Here is a 24,808-nt window from a genome sequence, read left to right on the forward strand (position 1 = left end):
ATTTCTGACTCAAACTTGTCTTGGAATTGAAGAAGATACCTCATTATCTGTCTTTGTCTTCACTAGCTGGAAGTGAATGACGAAAGGCATGCCCAGTAGCCCAAAACTGGCATACGCGTGTCCTCCTCCTCCCATTCTCATCCCTTCATCATCTGGTGCTCTCCCGCAGCGCTCGCCTCTTAACCACATGTGCCATTGCCGGGCCTGCTCTTGCTCTGGGGCTAATTGTTCACTGGTAAACTGCATGCTTGTTGGTGGGGGTCTCCCCTTCATACAGGCACACAGCTACAAAGCAGGATGGTGGCAGTGGGTGGGTGGGGGGTAAGATCATGATCTCTCCATGCAGTTTATTTGCGCTGTATAAGTCTGAAGATTGTCGGTTGTAATCCGGCCTGTGCTCTGAATGCAACAAATACACCATGAAATTAAAGGTTATTGCAGGAGCGTAATGCAAAAGCTCTGTTCAAGATTACCAAAGCTGTTTGCAGACCTGGGGAGAATGAGAAGGGGGGACAGCAGAGTATGCTTTTGTATGCTTTTCTTTCCTGTTTTTGACAGTCAGTCCAAGACTCTCCCTCTGAGAACTGGATTGGTTTGTCATTTTTGAACAGATATTGATTACTATTCTTTGATTTGCCTGCAGTCCAGTTGTATAAAAAGCCCTAGGGACACTGCATTTAGATTGACTTTGTCAAGTGGTTGCTTAAAGTTTAAAATTACATGTTGAATTTTTGCTCAGTTTGGTCTTCTTTTCTAGTTGTCCAGTATAACTGACCTGTGGCCGAGTCCAGTCTAATCCATTGTTACTTGTTCTAATCTAGTGCTATTGTTGTCTTTTCCTGAGTGCCTTCCTCAGCCTAGACCAAAGACTTAGATGGATGGATGGAAAGACCTAGGACTAGTACCGGTGCTGAGTTAATCTCATCTGATAATTTAGGCCTTCATCCTCCTCCCTCTCCTGTCTTTTCTCCCCCTCTCTATCTTCCTCCTCCCTTCTCTACCATGGCTTGGTGGGTCTGATTTGTAGTTCTGCTCCTCTCTCACCACACAGACGGCATTAAAGCCAGGCCCCACAAGCCCCCTCTGATACGGGAGAGTTCATTAGAGATGTGCCTTTGATGGGCAGCCTTTTCATGTGACTACCGGTTTTTCAAATACCTTGATGTAGAAGCTTAAGAAGGCATTGTGCTGTAAGCCCTCCTTTTGATGCGACTTATTTAGATCTGCATAGTAAATCAGGGGGGAGTAAATAACCAGCCAACAGATGGAAGCAAGGAGATAAGGCACCAGTGAACAATCGCATTTGTATTTTGTTATGATGTTGACAGCAGCTAAAATTCACTAATCTAGAGCCACTGATCTGCATTTCAAAGAAATCTCATTTAGCAGCGGGGAGGATAAAGTTCCTCTCATTGTGTCTATTTTATTGCATTCTTCACTAATTTATCTGCCCACAGATTTAACGTGCAGGGCTTGGTGGTAGGAGCTGGCGTCCGCGCGTTGCATAGGGGGTCTTAAATACTGTGAAAGCGGTTACGTCTAGACTGTGAGCGGAGGGTAATTACACGTCTGACCATGAATAGAATGAGCTTGAAGACTCATCTTTCTTCGGGCGGGCCTGAATTGCTCGACTAACACTGATAAGGAGCATTTGGTCCCCAAAGAAATATTGCCAGTGACTTTCCATAATGCCCCCCTAACCCCCCCCTTTTCCAACACCGAGGATGGTATTTACTTTTAAGATAAAGTTATTGTGTACAGTAATCTGACTTGTTAGCATAATGTCCTCTTTCATCGCAGGACCCTCCTTTTTCTGCAGTGTGGAAGTATTTGTGGTCCGGGTCTTAAATAGTTTATCTTGACTTAGTGCACGAGCGCTTTATGTAAATATCAGCCTATAGCATTATTAGGCCTTCATAAATACTTGAATGCATTTGCCATATTTATAAGTTGATAGAATTTACCAGTGGTTTTGTATTTGGCATAAAGATACGTGTGGTATTTGTAAATCCCCACGAATTGGAGGTCATACAGACTAATAGCATTCCTAATGCTTTTCCAGTGAATAAAATATGACATCTGCACAGCCTAGAGGTGTTGTGATAGTGAAATATACTTAGCAGCAAATCATTTTAAGTAAAGGGGCGTTAACTTGGGAAAAAAAAAATTTATATCTAAATTACATTTAAAACTCTCGGTTTTCTTTACTTCACTGTCAGGTTGACAGCTTTAGTTCTCAAATGCTCCAATTAATTGGGATTCTATATGATCCTAAACTTGTCAAACCTTTTCAACATACAATGCAGTGGTTGGTGCCCACCCCCACCTCGGACCCTCTTACCTCAACATTTTTCACAAACTCAAAACAGTGAAAAATTAAAGCAGTTGGCATGTTTTTTTTTTCAGCTGTGCTCTTTGAGCTGAGGGCTTTTCGTACAGTTCAGAGAGCACATTCCTTAGGATTCAGCAATCGTTGGTTGCCTGTAGGGGTCATTGGAATTCTGGGAGAATAAAGGGAAGGGGGGAGGGGGTGGGGGGTTGGGGGAGTCTTGGAGAGGAACGTCCAGGCCATTTTGTGCCCCTCATGCCCCTGGCAGCAGAAATTTGCCCCCACAACGCTCCTCAATGAGGAGAATTCAAAATATTTTTCCTATTTCTCTAAAAGTGGGGTGTGTGCAGTAAAAATGTCCAGAGCAATCTTTAGCTGCAGTTGTGGTATTGTATACTCCTGCTGCAGTTGTGTGATTAACACACAAAATCATCAATACTAATGGTCTCTAAATTATAGCGATGCATAGCATGTGTACTTAGATGTAGACAGCTAAATGGACCTACATGAGAAATCAATCGTGTCAGTTTAATAGTGTGATTTACTTGGCGTTAAGAGCTTGAGCCTTCCAGGCACTGCACCTTTTAACTTGAGAGAGTGAGGAGTGTGTGTGTGTGTGTGTGTGTGTGTGTGTGTGTGTGTGCGCGCGCCCCCCCATCACACACACACACACACACACACACACACTCCTCACTCTCTCAATGCGCCCCCCCATCACACACACACACACACACACACACATATATATATATATATATATATATATATATATATATATATATATATAAGCTCTCGTGCTTCATTGCAAAATCCAGGTGCACTTTGTTGTTCCAAAGTTTATTGCTTCACCTACAAGCTGTACAGACAATGGTTATGCAAGACACCATCTAGCCCACACATGTCCACACCAGTACTGAATGTACCTAGGAAACATGAAAAAGATCAGCCTTTCATGAATAGCTTTTGGACTAATGTTATCCTTTGCTGTTTTGTCTTATCTCAGATAGCTGACATCGCTGGACTCCTTCCACTCCTGTGACGGACAACAACCGCAAGTTCTCTCCCCTAGGGTGAGTATTTGAACATGGTCCATTCATGTCCACCTGTCAAAGAATCCTTAACCTTGTTAAGATTAGAGTAGCATTAACAATGTATTTTCAAGGATTGGTGTTGAACTGAATGAACAGTAACCTGCAGTGTATTCTCAAGATCATTCTTCTTTCCGAATAAAACTCTTCTAAGGCATGTCCTTTTTTGTTTTAATAAAACTAAACTATTTTTTTTCTTTTTTTTGTATTAAGACCCCAACTGTGTCTATTGGTTGTGGTGTTACAGTATTGTTAGCCCTACTGTGTTTGGGTGATTGTAGTGGCTATTGGAGGTCAAGGGGGCCCCACCCCCCTCCTCAAATGTAACAAATCTTCATCTCGTCCACCTTGATAGAACTCCCCCTCCACTGGGCAACCTTTCAGTTGTGCCTGTTTGGTTTTCACACCCCAAGGATTTTCAATCTACTCTGGCTTAGAAGTTATGATATGCATTATGGCCGACAAATGTGGGCAAGCTTGGATATCAGTTTTAAAAAAAAAAAAAATTATTTACTTTGTTGGTTGAGATTTGTAGCCTAGCAGAACCGAATTAACTGAACAGGGTTATATTAGCTCTAACCTGATGTTAGTGTACCTGGTATGTACTCTATACTAGCTATACAGAAACTAGAAGGCAGAGCTACAACTTTGTTCAATGTACTGCTCATATTTGTTAGTCCGAACATCTATTTTCCCCTCTTTTCTTTTTAGGATGAAATATGCACACTCTGCGCCCGTAGAAAAAAGCAGACGACACACACTGTAAAGTCCAAAGTGGTAAGTGATAGCAGTTTATACTGTCCTTGCATGCCTGGTATTGTGTTTTTCCCCAGATAGATGTGTCCACTGTAATGAGCCACATCAGTCATACCTGTTAGTGAGGTTTGGCTTCAGAGTAACACAATCCTGGGTGCTGAAATGACAAAATAGCACAGCCAGGTATGAGAAAAGTGTACCTGTTAGTACGTGGACCCAACTTCATTGAGAAGGCGATCATCATTTAAAATGTTGTTGGGATGTGGGTGATTTGCGCACATTTCCCGTAGTAACTTATTTCAAATGCTAAGACAGATATTTGTATGCATTTCTCAAGCACAATGTTGTTTTAGCTGAGCATTAAATAATACACATGAGTGAAATGAGTGAAATATATGGGTGATATCAAATATTATCTGTTAATCAGCTAATATTAAAAACTCTTTAATTGATCCTGCGTTATTGTAGTTCTGCAAAACTTGGTCATGGTCAACGATGGCTCCATTTTCCAAGCTAATGATACAAGATGGTGTTTGTCACCAGGTCAGTCCACAAATGAGTGTGAGGAATCTCAGGTCACGTAATGGGAATCGCCAATTGTGTCGCCATCATGACTAATGTGGCCATTCTATTGATTAGATCTCTCGTATATACTCATGCATCCGTGCCGCACGAGTGCGCGTACACACACATACACACACACACACACACACACACACACACACACACACACACACACACACACACACACACACACACACATTTCCAAACACTTCCAGGTAGGGATGGTGAGAAGAAACACAATACAATTTTTAATTTTTTTGGTTTCAAAGTATGTCTTTGTGTGTGCGTGCGTGCGTGCGTGTATGCTTGTCAATGTTTGAATGGAATAATTTGCTACAGGTATGTTCCATGTGCTGTCACTCAACAATCAATGTCTAAATATACAAAATCAAAGTGAAATGTACTTTTTGGTTTAAAGCTGGAAATTGCTGTCCATTTGCTTTGAATCAGGCCATAGGTTTATTTACATATTGTACCCCCAACTTAAGGTGTGAAATATATTTATCAAAGTGCACTTCTCGTGAAGAAGCACCTTTTGAGACACAGATTTGATTAAAGCGTACTGGCAGGCGTGAAGATGCTGGGTGGCTTGGCTGCAGAACCAAGTCCACCTCCCCAAGAGTCCTATCTTTTCAGAGTAAAGCAGAGTCTAGATTTCCTTTTCAGCCTAAAAGAGATTTAAATATTAGTTCTTAATTTGTGTAGTATTCAGTTAAATCTTCAAAGATGAACTCTTACTGCATATCTGCTGGCCTAAAAAAGTCCTTCTAATCATTGCAAAAAAGTGTAATTGCCCCAACAGTGCAAGCCGTACTTCCAATGTAGACATATATAAAAATCTACAGCAATTAAATATATCTTTGACTGCTTTAAAGAAGCCGCAGTTCGGACTGAATAGCCCTCTGCTCACATTTCCAGTTCGAAATTGATTTCTTGTCATAGATCAGAGACCTCTTGTCATTCCACTTCCAATCCTCAAATGGTTTCTCTGAGCCTGCTAACTGTCGTCCCTGTGAGTGGGCAAACAGGGGGAACCTCCACGGATCTTTACCCTGGGCACTCGGAGCAGTCGAGGGGGTAGAGGCAGAAATCAAAGGGACTTGGATCATTCCCCATTGCCAGCCTCCATTGTCTAGCTGATTTGGGATTGCTGGAGAAGGTGAAAACTGCGGGGTGGAGTGTGGGGGTGGATGGAGATCAGGCAAAGCAACCCCCTTTTTTTCTAATCTTTATCCACCATTAACCCCAGTGCCCCAGTGTGTGGTTGAGATCAGGGCCATTGGTCAATCCCCCATTCACTGCCACCCAGAATATTTTAAAGTTAAGCCCCCTCGCTTAACAAAAAAAGTCTTACTCATCAAAGGTTTACTCTCCCTTCTTTTGCTCTCATTCCCAAGGATCTGCTGCCGTTCTTCATGCACGCTTCTCTCTATGGTCCACTGTTTTGTCTTCACACTTAGGCAAGGGGGAGGGAGAGAAGTTGGAAGTTTTGAAAGTTCCCCAAGTTTCCATATTTCGATTTAATAAGGTTCGGTTTGGGGTCTGATAGTGCCACGCTGTGAGCAAATTGGAGCAAAAATGGATTGGACCAATGATGTCCTGCCCTTTGCTGATCTCTGGGATTAAGAGCTGTCCTGTTTTTAAATAGACTCCACAATTGTACTTACATTATTTCCGCAGAGGAAATATTTTTCCCACCTGGAATGTATATTCCCAGCTTTTTTCCTCCGGTTCTTTGCTGGTGAGAAGAACGCCTCATATGAAACCCATCACACATTGGAAAATATAAGCATAACAAGGCTGAATTCAGTCCGGATTCCTAGTCCATATGAACATTTCAGATTCTTTCTCTATACTATATCTTTTCTTGACAGGTGTCAGGTATTTATCTCGCACAGGTCTTATGTTAAAGAGAAATGACTGACGGACAGAATACAAAAACAATAGTGGATGTGGCGATGCAGGGCAGACGGTGAGGAGTGAAGAAAAGAGATTACATGTAGAGTGTTTGTCCAGAGTGCACAGTTGCCATGAGAATGGAGGGGAGGTGAGGAGGATCAGAATAAGAATTGCCGTCATTTCTTGAGGAGAAAATAAAGAGGCTCAATGAGTCTATTGATCCTCTTGGCTGCCTATGCTGTTCTCTCTTTATTTCGCTTTCCCCCACTCTTTTATCCAGTTGTTTTTGAAATGCCAAATCGTCATGCTATTTTGCAGAAGAATGTGATTTGGGAAATTATAATAGTAGGGGTGTTCAAAAAAATCTATTCATATTCAAATCGCAATTCAAGTTCTACCGTTTTCAAAATCGATTCATAGAATTCAAAAAATCAATTCATATATTCATTTTTTTATTTTTTTATTGTATGTCTACTGCAATCACATGGGAAAAGTAACTACATTTACATACTGTGAATCGAGAATCGTTTTTGAATCGATAAATCGATTTTGAATGGAATCGTGAGCCTAAAAATCGATATTGAATCAAATTGTGACATTTTCTGAATCGTGCACCCCTATATAATAGGAAAAAAAGATGCTTTTCCCCTCAGAAAACTCGGCCTCGGCATACTCTGAGGCCCCAGTAGTGTTGTAAATGTACACCTCATATTAGAGATGACTGATACTTTAGAAATGACTGATTGCAAATACTGCATGCACCAACTTCATGTCTATAAACGAGCAGGGATCGAGTGTTTCACATGTTATTCTTTCCCTGCAATTTAATTGGAGAAAGCTTGGGTGCGGAAGCTGGACTCGATGGCATCTCTCCAAGAGCCCGAGATTATTGTGAAACCCAACCCGAGGCAGGCATGACATCAGAGCAGCATGACATTAGTTTGAACTCCTTATTTCAGGTGGGAAGAATTATGAGTGGCTTCACTCGCAGGTGATCGTGTCCAATGAATCGGTCGCACACAGTCGCACATTCTTCTCCCAAGGTCTACATGCTGATTGTCTTGACAGATTGAACTTGTGTGTTATCACCAGACTGTCACGCAGCCTCATTTTTCAGCCTGCACACATAGCCCTCAGTTTATGTTAGCCCTTCACAGTCCAGTGTTTTATAGGGATATTGTTATTATGACATAAACTATATCTACACTATTTTAACCCTACAGGGACTGCATACTATGTTTCAGTGTATAGAACGATCTTGAGACAAATCAATGCTGAATTCTTAGTATTTGAGTATTTGATTTCCAAAACGTGACATGACAAACATTAGGTTAATACCGTCATATACTGTACGTTATCCACAGAAATGGTCTTCTAGGAAACACATCTGTGTTTTTGTTCTAAATCAACCTCAGAAGAAATTGTGGCAATGCGATTTGGCTTCCTGTGGTGAAATAAGACTTGCATTCTTTAAGTAATCAGATACAAAGGTTTGTATAAATGTAAATGCGATTGTTTGTTCTGTTCTTTTATGTATGGATTGAGATTTTGTGTCATGCATATTTAAATAGAATGACAACAGCATTCAAATTGTTTCACTCTTACATATAGTCTTTGCATGTTGTTTTAATTACATAGTGTCTAGGTGTGTCTAAACTACACTTTTATTATTATGAAAATACCACTTTTATTGTCTTTGACAGTTAACATTCTTAAAGATTCCCTCGGCTCAAAAATGTTTTTCTTATGTTTATGTACCCTAAAATGCCTGACCTTGAATATACTGACTTGTATCTGTGCAAAGTCTGTCACAAGAGAGGTGTTTTTACATTCCTCTCCTGAGGGGGAGATCTCTGTGCACTTCCCTTAAATCTGAGATTTAAACGCAAGCTAGATTTCCTACGACACAGATTCAAACGCCAAACAGTCTCTAATATGCAAATGCCGGAAAAGAAACTCAGAGTGATCGGTACAGTACAGAGAGTGAAAACACACTGTCATCGTAGCTGTGTCAGCCACTGCAAGCTAACAAGCTAACAACCATTAACAGATGCTAACTACACTTACTATTCTGATAAATCTGTTAGTCGCCAATTTTGGTGCGCAACAGAGACCTAATCTAAGTCTGAGTCTGACTGACGCCGGGTTCAGGCAGGACGCCAAAACTACCGCTGCAGATTGGTTAACATGGGCACCAAAAGGAAACGGGCAGCGAGGATTCGCGCCACTCCCCCTCCTGTCTGAAACCGGCATTAGGCTTAAAGAAATGGCTGAATCTCTCCCGTTTTTCGAGCCATCTTGATGCACACTGCATTTCACCAGTCAATCTAGCGCAGGCAGCGTTGACTGGTGGGAAAACCATGTTAAACAAAATATTAATCGTACCAGAGTATTTTTACATACTTTAAAACATGTCTGGAGTGGGACGTTAAGATTCCTTCAGATAATGCTATCCTCCACTGTAGCGCTCTCTCTCTCTCTCTCTCTCTCTCTCTCTTTTTTAAAGAAAATGTTTCAAATCAAACCACACGGTCACAGCTACTGAAAAAGCTTTTACTCCAGAGGCAACAAGCCAAGTCCTTTGTTCATAATGATCACTTGATCGCGGGCTGAAAAGGGATACAGGCGGCAGCGAAATCCTACAAGAGCTTGGAATCTGGCTTCCTCACCGCAAACCACAAGCCCAGACACAGTTACTACCTGGTTGGAGACGAAATAGGCAGAAAGCATCCCTGTATGTGTGTGGTGTGGAAAGCACACACACACACACACACACACACACACACACACACTCACACATAGCATGCTCGATTTGGGTCATAGAGCTGACAGACAGTGGAATGTGAATGTGTGTATGTTGACAAACTCCACTGCACTCTGAATGGGGTTTGTGATTACACCTCATCATGCGTGCTGCATCGGTCCTGTCCCTGGCCCCCGATCCTTCTCCCTCGCTCTCTTCCCTTTCACTCCCTCTCTCTCTGCCCATTTCTTCCTCTCTCACCACACTGCCTCATGGGCAATCATGTGGTCACACTACCTGACTTCTTGCTGCTCAAGAGTGCAGTCAAAAACAGCCCGAGGCCCGTCATGTGGAAAAGATTCAGTTGGCACACAGCATACATTCTACCCCCCACCCTACAACTCCTCACTGTCTCCCACTAAGTAACTAAAGCACAAGGGTGTTTCCTTCCTCTGCTCACCTGTGAAGGGAAATAGCATGGCTTTCCTCCTGTCTGAGTGTGTGGGAGAGTGGGTATTTTTGTGGCCATGGCGCGTGGATGCTGCTTTAAACAGCCATGTGTGCACAAGTGCATGTGCGACAAGTGTAATGTGTGTGCTTTCGCCAAGCCGTCTCCCTCCCACACTCTGAGAGGTGCAGGCAGTTTCTCTTTGTCAGTTGAGTTGCACTCCTCATGTCATGTAACATAAAGCTGGCGGTCAGTGAGAGCTCTCAGCTGTCAGTCAGCTTGGTGGTCCTGGTCTGTCGAGCTGCTCACCTGTGTTTATTGGACAAGACCTGCTACTACCCAGGGAGAGCACCTTGTCTCCCTTTCGTTATTTTTCTTTCTCTCTCCCATGCTTTCACTTTGTTTTTGTCTATTTCTATCATTCCCTTTGTCCTTCTTCCTCACTCTTTCTCCCTGTCTCTCACCACAATATAGCTTTTTATTTAGCTTCTCTCTTTTTTCTTTTTTAAATCCCCCGCTACCTTTCCTCCCAGTTCTTCTCCCCGCTGTCCTATGCAGTTTATTTTTGCTGGCTTTCTTCCCTGCTTCTCTATTTCTGCTATCCCTGCTGTCCATTTTTTATTTTGTATTATTGTGGGACCTCTTTGTCAGTCCTTCGGTTTAAAGGCGTTCATCTCTGTTCATCTCTTCTCTGCACCTGGCTGAGCACACGCACAAGCATGCACACGCCGCCGCTAGACGACTGATTGAAACTTGTGTCTCAAAGTTGCTAATGTTCACTGAAGCATTATATTGTAGATAAAGTAAATAAACTAGGTTACTATGGGAGACATCTCTGGAATAGACTGCAGTGATCGGGCAGATGACACACACACACACACACACACACAGCCTTGCGAGGCTTTCTCTCTTTCACATACACCCACATAAACAGGCACACATCAAGTAAATGGCTGAAAAGGAGTCAGTGGTGTTGAGGTATGAGCGGAGCATAGGGTGGGGAGATATTTTCTATGGCTCAGGAATTTCACAAGTTTAATGTTTTTTGAGGAGCTCTCTAGAAAAGTTGGATTCAAGGGCCTGCAGTCAAGGGTCGCTTATGTCAGTCCATAGCATACAGTCAGTATATAGTAACTTTATAATGCTTTGCTATGTTAATTTCCCTGTAGCCGTACTTAACCAGACAGCTTTAACAGCTGTTGAAAGGTCTTTTAGGAAATGTTATTAACTTACCCACAGCCAAAGGTAGTCTCGATCATTTCAACTTCTTCCATTTACGTTCTCTTTACTCTGAACTCTGTAATACTACTTTTCTTTTTAGAAGTTCTTTCAAACCGTTGTCAGTCAGTTCAATTCAAATGGGTTTTGTTGGAAAGACTCATTAGCTAGGCTAGTTAGCATATTGCTTAAATGCAAGGGCTGACTCTTTGTGGCTACAGGGTTTTAAAGCGGCGTCCACTGAATGATCCCTCAGGTTAGAGTGCTTGCGAGGCAGTAAAGCCACACATCGAAAGGACACTGCATTCATATTTCCACCTGGTATTATATAAAACTCCCTTGTATTCACCGTGGTTCCATTCTGTGCAGTAAAGTGGTATAGGTGACATGGTAATACATTTGCATTGTGCCTGGTGATAAATACTCTACCAGGTCTTACTCACTCCGCTGCTTCCGAATGTGTCCGGACAGCGCCTGGATTGTCAAAGGCACTGGGGTCATTCAAAACTCAGTCTCCCTCCCTTCTGCCTTTTGTCAAATATTTCGGCGCGAGTGATAGTTTTCTCATTTATTTAGTGAATAGTTGGCGGGTGAAGAAGAAAGAGAGTTTTACATTATGGAAATGATGGAATGGGTTATAATCTCCCACATATTCATCACGGCAGACATTGGACTCTTGTGATACCGTCCTCCATTTGGCTATTGTTCCGGTTCTCTTTCCATGTACTGTTCCCCTCAATGGGCAAAGCAGGCTTTAATCCTGTCGCTCTTTGGAATGACAATGTTTACTAGCTATCATTCAATAAGGAGCCAGGAGCATGACACACATCCCTCTGTCAGTAAATGCTGTGTGAATGTGCTCGAACCAGATACAAAAGAAAGGTATTGTTAGCCCTCTGAGGATAGGATGGAAGCATTAGGCTAGTTCGACAAAGTGATCTGGGTGCGTGTTTTGTAACCTCCAAAACCTTTCAATCGTTATCGTTTTCGCCTGACTTCCCTGTCTCGCCCATACTTACTGTATACATTACAGTTATGACAAAATAAGCCCTGAACAGGCCTTTGGATTTTTCCTGTCCATACAACAACACATTGACATGGCAATGTTGGGTAATTATTGCCTGCAAGTAAGGATTAGGGTTGTGGATGTTGACAGTAAATTGGCTTTCAGAGCGTGTGGATCAGACACATTCTTGCAAAGAGTGAAGGTGTCTGTACGTAAACCCCCCCCCTTTTCTTTCACATCACTCTTGTCATGTATATACAGTTCACCAATAAATATGATGTTATTTTTTTCACTCACTTATTGTAAAGGACGCACAAGTGAGCTAATGAGATTTCTAAATATAAAAAAAGAAGAAAAAAAATCCAGGGAAGCTAAGATCTTTGTCTGGCTTTATTTTTCTCCGTTTTCTTTGCTCCCTCCAAATTGTTTTTCCTTCAAAGTGTTTTCACCATTGTGTCATGCACTGTTTTCTACTGTCACCACCTCCTGCGTGTGTCTCCTCGCTTTCGTGCTGCGCAAGAAATGAAAAACAATCGTCGCGACCTCCAGCGACCCTTCCTGACGCACAGACAGTTAAATGGTTTGTAAGACGTTTAATTACCAAATGGTATAATCGTTATTCATCTCATCATTAGATGTATGATATTAAGTGAATTGCCTCCCTTGGGTCCCTGTGTTTCACAGATCAATAGATTTAGATGGAGCTTGAAGGGGGTAGGGGAATGGGTGGACAGTTAAAACACTTCTGAAGCCCTTGAAATGAACACATGCATTGTTTGTGTGATGCACTGTGTTGACATTCCCTCATTTATTTATGAAATTAGCTTTTATATCGGTTTAATTATGCTAATGTCTATGTCTGCACCCAGGAATGGCAGTATGTCACTTTTTTTTAATGGATTTACAGCTCCTGGGTTTATTTTGATGGTGGAAGGACATGAAACAATGGACAAGGTTATGGCACCACAGACTTCCCATTGGCATAGTGCTTGCGTTTGCACTTTGGGACACTTTGTTGGTATCAAGCATTGTTTAAAGGCATTGTGAAGATTGCTAATGCAGCGTGTACACCTCTGAGGCCCAGTAGCCTGCAGCTTGATATCGCCTGTATTCCCAATGTGAATATGGCTGAGTGGTGATCGGGGACTTGCTGCACCACAAGCTGCTGTTCACTGCAGCCGGCACTTCTAGCCTGAGTTAATTGTCCATTATCTGCTATTATCTAAGCTCTACCCCTCTCTGTCTCTGTTATTCGCTCTCACTCATGATTCTAGCCGCCACCACCAGTTTCACTCCCTCAATTTGCTGTATCTACTGCCGTTTCTTTCTCTCTACCTACTCTAGCAACCTTATACCAGTGTTGTAGCCAAGTCCTGGCAACTGAGTTCAAATAGTAATAATGATTCCCTTTGTTCCTGAGGTACTTTAAACAGGATTCTGAACATGAAGTCAGCAAAGCGTCATGTTCATTTCTTGTCTTATCATCTCCCTACTTGATTGGGAGTTGCTTATGTGTCTGATATTCCCATCCAAAGTAAAAGGTTTGAAGAATATCTTTTTGAAAAAATTTACAGAATGCATTTGAATTACAATATTTAAAACGGTATGTTTAATAAGTATTGGATATCAGTGATCAAGACAAAATCTCTTGTTTTGGATGAATAAATACTGTTAATTGAAGTTTACAGAAGAAGAATCTTCTTCTCCTGTCTTTAGTTTGATAAGGTCATAGATCTATCTGCTAAAGTGTTTGAGGAATCCTCAGAAATTTCACTTGATGGCACTGTTTTCCTTTTTGCTCCAGCTGAAGCAACAGGGCATGTTTTATGTATGCTGGGCACAATGTGAAAAGCCTGGCTGTGCCACAGATATGCATGTCTTTTCTTTCGCTTCCTGTCCCTGGGCACTGAAAAACATGTGGGAACACTGACAAACAATATGATCATGCATTATACAATTTTTTTTATTTTTTTTTACAAAACATTACACTTTATATAATGTTAAAAAGATAGTACACATTGGCACAGTTACTGCACAGTAGTTCATACATTTTTTGTGTGTTTTGGAATATTTTCATTCTTTTTGCCTGATGCTTATTTTCCTTAAAAGAAAAGTTGGAGGGTTTTTATTCTGAATCTTGCCTCCTTAAAACATGCAAAGTATATTTTATTGTAATTCTTTTAGAAAACTGTCACTATTCAGCAGTTTAAATTAATTAAATAGCATTGTGCTGCCAGGCGTTGCTTTAAAAATTACATCAACATGATAAAAACTATAAGGCCTGGAGTGTTCCTGCAGTTCATTTCAGTCTCACACCTTCCTCTCAATAGGCGGTGGGCCGGTTTCAAGGTATACCGAGGTTTGAAAATGTCACGGTTTCAAAACCACTAAAATTCATCCTAAGGTATGAGTCTTTAAGGACAGAAAGTGCAGTTTAGAAATTCCTCTCCCTGCCAGTGTGCAGTGTGTTTCAAAATAAAATACATTGTGTTCAGTGGAACCCAGACATTTAAAAAATAATACATTTATAGCTGTCACTGCAATACCGTGAAACCGTGATATTTTTGCTGAAGGTTATCATACTGTCAGAATCTCATACTGGCCCATGCCTACCTCTCATTTTAAAGGGCTTTATTGTTTGTTATAGTTTGGAGTTTAGAAATACAAATTACTAAAGCATTAAATTCATTTGAAAGGGAAAAATGGTTGCCCTTTGTCCATTACTCTCCCCGCTGTCTAACAGGAGGGGGATTAAACTGAGTTTAAATAGAGGTTGGATGGATGGATTGGGGTGTATAGGGTGGTGGGGGTCAAGATCATATTAAGTACTCACAAAGCAAATGGCTCAGCATTAGGAAGTGTTGGTCTGGTCTCATGAGCAGCCTTTAAAGACGCAATATATCACAGTGAAAAAAAACTAGAGCTTGTATTTCAGCATCGTGCGCATCATAAATAAAGGTGTGCCATGTATAATTGAGGCTTGTGCATGGGGAACTCGGCTGGAGATGAGAAATGGAAATCTGTGTACTGGTAAATAGATAATCACACAAAAGTAATTGAGGTTTTCAAACCCCAATCTAGTCTGCCAGCAGGAGCTCGTTTGCATGTTAATCACGTCAGTGATTTCCCTTCATCACAGGGAAGTCCGTGCACACTTCCATAACCAGCTTTTAATTGCATTTAAAATGTCACAGAGGTGGAACACATGTAATTTAGCCAGAACTGTGTCCAAATTAATGGCTACTACTGAGACGCTCCATTGGACAGGGTTGGAAATGAGAGGCTGTCCATTGTTTGGGTCTTTATTAGAGATGCCTCCGTCTTCCAGTCTCTCTATGATAACATCTCTATAGCACCTTTTTGAAGTGTATATCAAGACTTTAAAATGAAATCTGACAAGCATTTTGTGAACGACTTAACACTACAATAGATGCCAACTTCTTGCTAAATAAGCCAAATGGATGGACATTAAAAAAAAGGTGGAAAAATAAACTTCAAAGGGAGAGACCACAAAGCCAAAGTGCTTGGTTTTAAATGGAGAAAGAAAGGGAGGAATAGTTAATTTCCTTTCATCACCAGGTGTTCTTTGGCGTATAAATTACCAAGATGATGTTTCCATAACACAGCTTAGGGCACTCCAGAGAGGGGAAACCTGCAAAACAGACCTATTTAATTTTTCATTGAGGTGGACCATCAGGAGCGATACGCCAATATTCCTCTTCCCCTTTTCCAGATGCCTTCTACACCACTGTATCTTACCAAAACCCAAGACCCTCTTACTTGTATTTTTTTTTAAATAGAAAAGATTCTGCCGAGACCTACATGAAAGGAAGGAACTGTTGAAATGTTAATTTTACCATCTGCTGTCGAGGCCTGCTACCTTTTTTTTTGTGTGTGTGTGCATTTTCTTTTTTCCCCTTGCCTTCTTTAATTCCCAGTAGTTCTGTTCTGTTTCATGAATGTGCTGCTATTTTGGCGTTTGAAGTCATGGGGTCTCTGCGAGCATGGCTTTGACTGGCTGGAAAATACAATGCCACATGGTGGCTGGTGGAGACTGTCCATTACTTTCCTGTTTTAAGCCCGGTCCCTCTCCTGGTAACCCTGTTTCTTATACCAGTCCCAAGGCTCCAGTTATGCTCCCATGCCCACCTCCAGTACAGTCTGTCAGTCTCTCTCGCTCGCTGACTTGGGCTTGCCCTTGCTCTCCCTCCTTCCTGAGTGTGCACGTCTTAAGGGACCTATTTAGTCTGTTTATCTTAATGCTGAGGATTTTAATCACTCGGTTACAAGACCCCTAGCACCTTTAGCTAATCAAAGTTTTTTTCCCCTCTCAGCACACATTATTGCTAGTTTTCCTGTAAGCTCAATAAACCCCAGCAAATCCAAGATAGAAATGCAATTCTCAACAACTGTGTTTCTCCATCTCTGTTTCGTCCTGTCTGCTCATCACAAAAGTTGACACTTTTAAAAGCAAAAGTATATTGCCAAGTTTGCTGTGAAGATTTTGCCAAATGGATAGATTCCATTGTGAGATTTGATAGTTGGCAATTAGGGTGAGACATCCTGTGTGCAGAGTTGCTTAGCATTTTCCTTGGCCGGGACCAGATTGTTTAGTCTGCTCTCATTGTGAGCTGTTTCTGAGCTGCAGTTGACGGTTGTTTGCAGAGCGCTGGGGGAAAATGTGAGAGGGGCCAGTGCCTTTCTCTATTTATTTATTTTCCCTGTCCTTGGAGCTGGAATCTGATTTGTGTTCATGTTTCTCTATTCTCTCTGAGCGGTTTTTAAGTGTGGCTGCTGAAATCTAGACTCTGTATGACCTCACCGCACGGCCTGTGTTTCATTAATGACCAGCCCTGTGGTTTGGGGAGAGGAATATTTTTCATATGACACCGCTTTGCATTAGCGTGGAGCGGCAGCTGCACAACCACAAAACCATCCAATTTTGTGGCTTTGAAAGGTGTGAAAAGTTCAGCTCCCTATAGCAAGCATTGCATTTATAATTATAGTCAGTGTATGCAAAAGTGCACGTATATGTGTCAAGGAGCGGAACTACTGAAGACTTGTAAAAAAAAAGAACAAAAAAAAAGTCACCTGCTAATGAAACATTTGACTTTCATTCTCCTTGGCAACTCGTGAAGTAAATAGTGGAGATATGTTTGATAAGAGTGAGACGTTTACACACATGACATGCTACGTGCCTAAGAGAAGCCACCTAAAATAACAAGCAGAAATTCAAAGTGGAGTAAGTAGCATTTTGACAGCTTGATTCATTTGTAATAAATATTTAATTTCAACATGGTTTCATACTGTTCGGACCCTAAGAGTCCCTAAGACAAGCAAGTCTTTTAAGTCTTTTTTTTCTTCTTTTTTTTCCCAAGTGCCACATCTGGCATAAGAGGTATTTTTTCGCAGATTGATTGATTTCCCAGCCTTTGGTGGAAGCGACTCACGCAAGCCACACAGCAATTGACTAAGAAGCATGCAACAATTCACAGACACAAGTAGCAAGCTGCTGCACCCCTCCCCTCCAAAAACCAGACACTAGACTACTGTAACTCTGTTGTGTACCTTGCAGGATATTGAATATCCAAAAGGAAACCTCGGATTTGTCTCGTCCCAAAACAAAGAGCCCTTGTGCTGCCGCCCTCCTCTTTTCTTTCCTTCTCACTTTAAAACCGAACTGGTTCTATCAAGATCATAATCACAACAAACAACTTCTTTTAATACACAAGAAAGCATGTGTACATTTCCAGACAATTCTAGCCGTTCGTCATGGTGCAATCCCATAGACCTGGCAGCATTAAGTGTTGTGTTGTCAGCTTGAAGGCAGGAGGGGGAACAGGGAGAGATTGAGGTTAGTCACCAAGGCTCAGGGAGAGTTTACAAAAGAAAAGATTACCTAATAGTCTTGCTATGTATTTGAAGTAGAGCCTGCTGTTTGTTTGGGGAGGTTCAGGGCTGGATGTGCAGGGAGTTGGTGATGGGTACTTTTAAGCTGTCAGAAACATCCCCTTTGCCATTCGTCTTCCGAAATAGACGGCAACTGGCTTCGACGGGGGCAAAAGGCAATACAGAGAGAAAGTTAATGATGTTTCGCAAAGTGGTGAAAATGTTGCCTCCAAGTATAATTGGGTGCCTTTGTGTAAATTAAAAGTCAGCCATGATGATAGCTTGACAAGTGTTTTAAGCCACTGATGCACACTCCACACACTATTTTTGGGGCCTCGTGTTGTGACATCTCTAATGAGTCTGCTTTCCACTTATATATGTTTGTAAACAACAGTCTTGCAGGTTGTCACTGAGAATAAAGTTCTATATTTTGCTCATGGCAGAAATTAATTCATATTCACAGCACAAACATCATCAACCAGCTGTAAACTACTTAATTACATGCCAAGACTGCATTAAACATACTGAAACATGGATACTTGTGTGCATCTGCAAGTAATGTATTTGATTTGCTGTATAATTTTTCTTAGATTAAGCTCATTAAGAGAACACATTCAACCATAGTGTTGGAAAGGTACACCGAGTTCTTGATAAAACATTGTGATCCACGCAGCATACTGTGAATATTTCACTAGATTAATCAATTTTGTGAACAATACACTTTTTCTTATTTCAATTTCCTGAAGCAATTTGTGGACAGTATAAGCCAAACCACTCTGTTGATAACTTTTAAAAATGGTGTCGGCGGAATTTTCTTTTTTTTTTAATTCCATAAATTGCAGTCTTTCCTGTGATTTTTGAACAAACAGTTACAACTCTTGATTCTCTGAAATCCCTGCCAGCCTTTTTCTGTTTTGATAAATTGTACATCTAGTCCTATTTTCAAAGGCGTGAGCGATTGCTTTTTTGCCACTCAGAGTACTGAACCTGGACAGCTTTTAAAGGTAGTGAGTAGGTATGATAAGTGGCTCAATCCTTGTACTAAAGCATTTTTACTGAAGGTTTAATAGCTACTGTATAATGAATTATAATGTATTCTCTCCAATTGCAAATTTCCTTTAATATAGCTCTTCTGCCATAGCAAAAAAGCCCATCAGAATATTATTGTGACCAGCTTTTTAAGAATACAAATCAATTGCATGATTTTAAGTAGTTAGATTCATACTTTTGAGGCAAATTTCCCCCAATGCCAAATGGAATGGTGCTTGTATAACCGGAATAGCTAACCAATTCAAGTAGTGACATCATGGTCAGCTCCAAGTCAACTGTATGTTTTAGTATAAAATACAATCGTTCGTCCGAACATTTCAGCCTAGTTTAAACTCATTGAAAAGCAGTAGGCTTATGAATCATCTTGCTGTTCCAATTTAATGGAACCTTTCAATGACAGCGTGTACCAGCACATCATCAAAGTGAAACTTCCAAAGTTCCGCTTAACTTGTTGCTGAAATAGTTTCTCGTTTTCAAGAAAATTGCAGCGCGCCAAGACCCAAGAAGTGTATCAGGGAATCTTCCCTGACGGAAAAATTGCCACTTGCATACTTGTCTTTGACCAAAGAGAAGCCCTCACCTACTCCAGGGGAACATGTGCTGTTTAGGAAGATATGAAGGAGTAATTTTATTACTCGGTACATCTCCCCTCAGAAGCCATTTCATTTCTCCTTTCAGCCTCCACAGAAGCCTTTATTTGATCTCATATTCCCGAGTATGACTGCCTCAAACCAGTCGGACTCCGTTTATTTTCATTTGGAAAACACATTTAGTGTTGGAGGGGTGGCAGTGGATGGAAGTAGAGAGCAGGGTGTTCGGATGTGGAAGGGACTGAGGCAAGTTACTCTATCACATGCTAATGTCCTCCTGCAGGGATTTTTTTTCCCGCTGTGCCTGGTTGTTGGGAGCCAAACTTTATTTCATTCTCCCAATTTGATCAGTGTGACTTTCTTTGGTGTAATCAAGAAAAATCTTTCAAATACGTTCACTTCAAGTCTTCTCCTCACAAAAACTTCCTTGCAAATAACTCTTAACTTTGCATCCATACAGTGAAATTGATACAGCTGGATACCCTTTACTCAGTGCTTTGAAATTGCAGATCATTGGAAAAGTGTGCCATTTATTAGACACCCCACTTAGGCAGCCCAGATGTAGCTGGTCACTTGAGAGGGAGACGTCCTCATAAACTCTGAGACTTTAGAGTGGGCACAACACCCAACTGTAGAGTCCAAATTAACTCCCCCACACACACCCTTCCTTAGACTCCACATCTTTGGCTATTTAACAAATCCTCTAACAGTGCAGCTGTCTGGAGGAGCCAAAACTGTATAATAAGTTTCCTAAAAATCTTTCTCCCTCTCTCTCCTATTTATCAGTGTCTTTGTCGGTCTCTCGTTCTGTGCCTGCAGCACCTATATCCTCTGCAGCCTGTGTCTGGTGACAGCGCAATGAAAACATTTTTGTGAAAGTGTCGTTTCAGTGCTCCGGAAGTTGCACTCACCTAAATAGTTCCTTCTTTATGTCTTGTCTGTCTCTGTTTTTTTTCTTCTTTTTTTTTTTTTTGGTGGAGGCGGGATGGGGGGGGGGGGTATTGTAGCCTCCACTGGGCTCAGTTCCACACAATGAATTACCTCCAGATGTAATTCCTATCCCCCGCCTTATGCCCTCAAATTAGTGGCTAGTAAAAATTAGGTTTGAATTAGCCGCGGTGTGGAGAATAGAAGAGTTTGAAATTTCCATATAATGAGTTTATTATTCTTTGCTGGAATGCCGTTTTCCTGAATTCATTTGATCAGGGTTTTTTTTTTTAGGTGTTATTGGTGTCGAGTTGAATGGTGTTTTAGTCATGAATGGATAGCCAATGTGTCAGCAGTAAGTCAGGGGTAATCAGAGGACTCTGAAGTCCACTCTCCAGCAGAACGCTCCATGCATCAATAGCTTCTGGAGATCATTCCCAAACTTTTCTCCATTATCTAATTCACGGTCGGTGTTTAATTTTTCTGTCATCCCGCATGGAAGTATTTTTCATTGCTACTTGCAAACACATTGACAGGATTCCATTGACCTGAGATCGCGGTTGTTGCATAGCATATACAGGTGTTGTGCTCTTTTGACTGCTAGTGGAGCTTGTCTTGCTGCTATTCAACTGTGTAGCCATGGTTCTGGGAAAGATAATGTCTTTGGCAGAGCTGGAGCTGTGGGATTCTCAGACACTACAGATCACTGTCATAAATGGGTTTCAGATGAATCGCTAACAGGAAATCTGAATGTGTGAAACAACAATTGTATCTCACTTTTTTTTTTTTTTTATCTGTTCCTTCATCTTGATGACATCTCAGTGGCCAGGAACATAACAAAAAAAACTCTGTAGCATGTAGTTTTTCTGTGAGAAGGAATTAATTTGAACTGCAGCCACCTTTACTGCATGATATCTACTACTGTGAAAAAGGGGGAAGTTGCCATGCTCTGCTCTTTCATCTAATTCCAATCTGCTGTACAGGTAAACTGCTGTGAGCCGCGCTTGTTTAAATTTACCCTGCTCAGCCGAGCCTTTGATTTCAGCAACTCGTTTAATTCAAATATGCTTTTGAAGAAAAGCTATTTTTTTTAGGAAGGGGGGAGTAGGGCATCGGAGGCAGCTGTGATGGTGGGAAAATAAGAGGAGGCGCAGGAGGGCCAATTTAACGTGGAGTGTCTGTCGCTAGTCTACCAGCTCCTTCGTTTCAAGAGGCCCGGTCAGCTTGAACTGTCTGACTTCTGTCATTTCGATCTCTTTTTATTTTTCTGCTGTAATGTATACTTTAATTCCCGCCCGCCTGCTGTCTGTGTGTAGCAGCAGCGTCTGCAGAAGCAGCTGGAGGGGAGGTGCAGGTATCATTAAGCCTTGGAGAGGCACCAGCGGAACGCTGCTGAGTGCTATACGTGGCTCCTTGCAGCGCATGTTGATATTTCTGGGCCCAGTGAACGTACAGCCTGGTTTATTTTCAGTAGGAACCCGAGGCCGAGCTGCTTACTCGGGCTGTTGATATTGAGTCAAGCAAACACTCTCTCAGGGATGTCCTGTTGGGCACTCAGCCAAAGTCGCAAATGGAAGTCACATGTGGAGACTCCCAAGGCAATGAGGCCTCAATTGACACCCATCGCTGCTACTTTTATTTTTCCTTATATAAAGTTTTATTTGTATATGTATATTTTATACTTGTGTATATATAGTTATTTTGTAGACCAGATCACCAAGTCTTACATTTCTCTTATTCACTGCTTTAGAAATGGTATATTTCTGAGAAGAACTGCAATTTTCAAACAACAAACAAAACAGAATCACCATATTTATTATTGTGATTGTAGTAATCAGGCCCCACTTTATCTTTTTATTTTATTTATTTTTTTATTTTTTTATTCACGGCTCTCATTTTTTTTGCAGTGAAATACATATGCAAATATATTTGGACATTGTCATTATCAGCCACTTAATAGGCATTTCATTAGGGATTTTCTGAATGCACGGTGCAGGGCAAGTTGCCATGGATACCCTGGTGCTTAAGTACAGTATATTAAAATGGTGCTGCCTTTCAACCACTTATATAATCACCGGTCCGTAATGGTCTCTGCTCTCTGGCCATAAGCAACATATCATGTGATCAACATTGCCCAGGACTAAAAAGAGCCCTACCCCTTCATTATGCCTTATTTGGCTTTTTATTTATTTATCTGTAGGCAGGACTAAGTGGCTCATGAATCGTGCTTGTGTAACATTTGTGTGGCAACTAATGAACGGTGCTGATGTGTGTGCTCTATGCCATGTGTGTGGTGTTTTGCTCTTTGGATTCAGTGATTATCACTGTGTTGGAGTTTTTAAGGGCAGTTGAGCATATTTTAACAGACAGTAAAATCACTTCATTTTGTCTGACTAGCTCTTAAATGTGAGAATGGACGAGGGAGGAGGGAAGTCAAATGGATAACCTTCCAATGCATCATTGATGCTCTTGGCACTTGGGCTTCAATAAAAACAACACTCAGTCAGAGAAAAGCCACATTCTTTGTCTCCCTGTGCCATTCTCTTTGTCTTTTGTCCTCATTCCACTTGTGTATATTTAAAAGGTCATGCATGCTTTTAATTTAAACACGTACAAAGCGTATTTCTATTCTAAATTTCACTCATTTGTATCACTAGCGTGCACGTTTCCATCTAATGGTTGTTAAAGGGTTAATGAGGAGTGATTCATATGGCTGAAGGCTGGGCTGCCTCTGACTGACGAGCCTCATGGCTCTTGGTACCACTGAAGTGATGGTGGCAGAAATGCAGAGGGAAACCTGTTATAGGCGCTTGACTTTGTCAAATGTACCAGAGGCAATGCACTTAACTGTGGCTTTAATTGAAAATTAATAGTTAGTGGTAGTGTGTTTGTGTGTGTGTGTGTGTGTGTGTGTGTGTGTGTGTGTGTGTGTAAACTGTGAAAATGATAGCAGTGCCGGGAGAAGGGAAGCAACATCCGTCGCCATCGTTGTCACGGCGTTGCACTGCATCACAGATCCACTGCTCCCCCACTGCTGCTGCTCCTGCCAGGGTTGGTAACCAGCTGCTGCCACCCTCACCCCTCCCCACTGTACCCACTACACATGTCTATCTCTCTTTCTCCTTTTCCTGTTCTGCTGCCACCACATCAGGACGCTGGTGGGCCTGTTTGTCTCCGTTGACCTTGGCAGCAGAAAGCACTGGAAGAAGAGACGTAGGGAATAAATACCTGAAGGGAGGAGGCGCACAATTGTCACAGATGTGTAGAATTAGGCATAGCATTCCCCCTAGTGAAGCAAATGTTTCTAAGGCCAGGGGCCTCTTGTTTGTCTTTTCCAGTGAGGCACTCTGAGTAGTTTATTAAAGGGGCTAAAGGAGCTTTCTATCCTGAAGCCCTTATCGCTGAAAGAGAAATGGGGAAATTACTGGCATAATGTGGATGCTTAGAGCAATTAACAGCAGTTGTTTAATGTTAGCCCCCTTTGCCTCTCTCTGTCACTGTTTTTTTTCTCTCTTGCTTGCTTTTGCACTCTTGTCATCCCCTCTCTCTATTTCTCTCACTTGCTTCAACTCCCGCTGTCTCTCTCACTCTGCCATGATTGTTTAGTGTTTACCCTCCCTGCCTCAGAGCTCAGGGAGTTGACACTAATGAAAATGCTACATCTTTTGGTCTGTGTTGGTCTCTAAATAATGATATCATATGGCTGAAATATGCTCCAGCGGAGCTTGGGAGATAATGTGCTATTCAGAGCCTGTTAAATCATGCCAGTGCACCGCTCAGAGCTGCAAGTTCAAGTGGTTTTTACCCCACGCTAGGGGCTACATCTTTTCCTAAATAAATCTGTCATAGTTGCCCTGGGTGCCTCTCTTTAAAACATAAAAGTTCTTGCACTCTCAATAACCTCTTGCTGTTGCTGCCTGTATGCCTCCATGTGTGTGTCTGTTAGTGTATATCTTTGAATTCAATTTTGGAGTTGCATCTCTGCCAGATTTAGTTGTGTGTTTGTATTTGATTCTATGTATATGGCACAAACTTATGTCGGCAGAAAAAAAAGAGTCCCTTCTTGTATTAAATCTCTCAGGCCCATGTGGCAGAGTGAGCTGGTGGCAGATGGACTGGCTTTCTGCATCTGTTGTGTGCAGACTGGGGGCTTTGTACTCCTCTCTCCTGGGGAAGACCGAGCCTTTCTTCTTGCCAGTAGATTCCTGTCTGTTGGAGCGACTAAGAAAAACATCTGTGGCATGCAAGGGAGAGAGAGAGGGGAGGAAAGGAGAAAGAGAGAGAGAATAACAAAATTGACA

General features: G+C 41.7%; 1 protein-coding gene across 4 annotated transcripts in view; it reads left to right on the forward strand.

Annotated features, from left to right (window-relative positions):
* Window positions 1-24,808, forward strand: part of foxp2 (forkhead box P2) — a 100,282-nt gene that overhangs the window by 5,885 nt on the left and 69,589 nt on the right. For all 4 annotated transcript variants that reach the window (XM_078242634.1, XM_078242631.1, XM_078242635.1 and 1 more), the window contains exons 2-3: window positions 3,333-3,399; window positions 4,129-4,194. The gene's annotated coding sequence lies outside the window, so the exon portion shown is untranslated. The remainder of the gene's footprint in view (window positions 1-3,332; window positions 3,400-4,128; window positions 4,195-24,808) is intronic.

The sequence above is a fragment of the Sander vitreus genome, chromosome 23 (assembly GCF_031162955.1).
Source record: "Sander vitreus isolate 19-12246 chromosome 23, sanVit1, whole genome shotgun sequence".
In the NCBI taxonomy this organism is placed as follows: domain Eukaryota; kingdom Metazoa; phylum Chordata; class Actinopteri; order Perciformes; family Percidae; genus Sander; species Sander vitreus.